This window comes from Macaca thibetana, chromosome 3 (genome assembly GCF_024542745.1).
Source record: "Macaca thibetana thibetana isolate TM-01 chromosome 3, ASM2454274v1, whole genome shotgun sequence".
Classification (NCBI taxonomy): domain Eukaryota; kingdom Metazoa; phylum Chordata; class Mammalia; order Primates; family Cercopithecidae; genus Macaca; species Macaca thibetana.
Window position 1 is genome coordinate 55,695,618 of NC_065580.1, and position 2,782 is coordinate 55,698,399.

Sequence of the window (2,782 nt, forward strand, 5' to 3'; positions counted from 1 at the left end):
ATTTTTTTTTTTATTTTCAGTAGGAGGAAAAAATAAGAAAAAACTGTTAAAACTAGAGTTTTCAGCAATGGCAAACTTTCTCAATACTTTTGACCCCTCTAATGCTAAGCCTAAATACTCCTACAGTGAATGAATTAATATTTTAAAGAACAAATACACCCACTGGAGAACAGCACCTTTTAAAACACTTAAATGTGAAAGAAATAACTGATTTCAGAAGATTCGTCCTACCATGGCCCACTTTAGTCATTTTATGTATGCAATCCTTCATCAAATATCTATTAAGGGATACCATGTGCCAAGCACAGGCAAGGGCACTAGAGATGGATTAGTGAACAAAAGGAGACACCATCGCTGCACTAAGGAAAGTCACAGTAGAGGAGGAAGGTATTTACTAATAATCACACAAATAAACGGATAACTGGGTAAATACCTCATTAAGCACTAAATATTCTTTAGATAAGCATCTGTTAAACATCTACTATACTAATGTACATTATTTGGGAATGAAATATGGTTCTCTTTCTCAATGTATAGTCTAGACCTAAACTCAGAAATACCAACTAATACATACAATACTAAGAAGAAGGTGCTGCCATAGACATGTATTTTGGGTCTAATGGGCACATGTAAACATCCAGACTGGGCAACATAATGACACCCTGTCTCTACAAAAAAAAAAAAAAAAACTGAAAATTAGCTGGGCGCAGTGGCATGCACTGTAGTCCTAGGTACTCAGGAGGCTAAGGTGGGAGGATCTGGCCTCAACCAAGCCCAGAAGGTAGAGGATGCAGTAAGCTGTGATCACACCACTGCACTCCAGCCTGGGCGAGAGAGCAAGATCCTGTCCCAAAGAAAAGTAAAAAATAATAAATTTGCAAGTGATATCATACTTAGTGGTGAAAAACTGGATGCTTTCTTTCTAAATTGAAGAACAAAACAAGGTATTTCCTTTTACCACTTCTACTCAACATTGTACTAAAGAGTCTAGCCAGAGCAATAAGGTTAGAAAAAGAAAAGGCATCCAGATTCAAAAGTAACACGTCAAACTCTTTATTGGAAAACAACATGATTATGTGCATAGAAAAGCCCACAGAATCTATGAAAAACTACTAGAACTAATAATTGGGCTTTCTAAGATTACAGGATACAGAATCAATATACGAAGATCAATTGTTCTTCATTGTTGATGGGAATGTAAATTAGTAAAGCCATTACAAAAAATGGTATAAAAGTTCCTCAAAAAACTAAAAATAGTACTATCATATGACCAAGAATACCACTTCTAGGTATATATCGAAAGGAACTAAAAGCAGTAGGTCAAAGGGATCTCTGCACTCCCATGTTCATTGTAGCACTATTCACTCAATAGCCAAGAGATGGAATCAACCTAAGCGTCCATCAATGGATGAATGGATAAAGAAAACGTGGGCCTGGGCACGGTGGCTCATGCCTGTAATCCCAGTACTTTGGAGGCCTAGGCGGGCAGATCGCTTGAGGCCAAGAGTTCGAGACCAGCCTGGTCAACATAGTGAAACCTTGTCTCTACTAAAACTACAAAAATTTGCCAGGCATGATGGCGTGGGCCTGTGATCCCACCTACTTATGAGGCTGAGGTGCAAGAATCAATCGAATCCAGGAGGTGGAGGTTGCCTTGAACCAAGATGGCACCACTACACTCCAGCCTAAGTGACAGAGCTAGCCTCTGTTCCCCACCTCCCTCCCCCCAAAAAAAGAAAATGTGGTATGTATACGCAATTGAATACTATTTAACCTTAAAAACGAAGGAAATCCTGCCACTTGTGACAGCTTTTGGATGAATCTAGAGAACATTATGCTAAGTGAAATAAGCCAGGCACAGAAAGACAAACATTGCAGGATCTCACTTATATGTGAAACCTAATAAAGCTGAACTCCTACAAGTCGAAAGTAGATCAATGGTTACTAGAGGCTGGGGCTGGGTACGGGGTGGGGAGGGAGGGAATGCAGAGTTGTTCCCTGTTACATTATTATGTAATCATTATATTAACAATTTTTGTGAGATGTGTAAATGCCTACCACTGTAAGTAAATGCCTACCTTTTCTCTTTCCAAAGGATACAAAATTTCAAATAGACAAGAAGAATAAGTTTTGAGATCTGTTACACAGCAAAGTGACTATAGTCAATAATTATTGTATATTTCAAAACAATTAACAGTAAATTTCCAATGTCTTACTATGAAAAATGATAGTTGAGGTGAAGGATATGTTAATTAGCTTGATTTAATCCTGCCGCATTGTATACATATATCAAAACACTGTACCCCATAAATGTGTACAACTATGATTTGTCAAAAGATCAATTGCAACTTTGTGCAATGGCAGTATCATAGCCAGTGGGATTTATCCAAAGCACAATTATTGCTAGTTGAAAAGATCATTGTATTTCTATATACTAGCAATGAACAAATGTTTTTTTAAAACTCTTCTTAAACATTTATTAATTTATATTAAGTGTGAGCCAAAGTAATAGCACAAGTGATTAATAATTAAAATGACAAACCAGGAATGGTGGCTCAGACCTATATCGTAGCACTTTAGGAGGCTGAGACAGGAGGATAGCTTGAGCCCAAGAGTTTGAGACCAACCTGGGCAACATAGGATTCAAACTGCTCACCTACAAAATATAGTAATAAAGACAAAAAGTAACTACGCATGTATGTATTGTTCAGAAAAAAAAAAAATCAGCTGTTATTAAAAGAATTCCAGTTCAGAGGTGAGAGGGTTTGTCATGATTACTGTT

At 37.3% G+C, this 2,782-nt stretch overlaps 1 pseudogene; it reads left to right on the plus strand.

Annotated features, from left to right (window-relative positions):
- Positions 1–2,346: 2,346 nt before the first annotated feature.
- Positions 2,347–2,475, plus strand: LOC126951918 (uncharacterized; annotated as a pseudogene).
- The last annotated feature ends 307 nt before the right edge of the window (positions 2,476–2,782 follow it).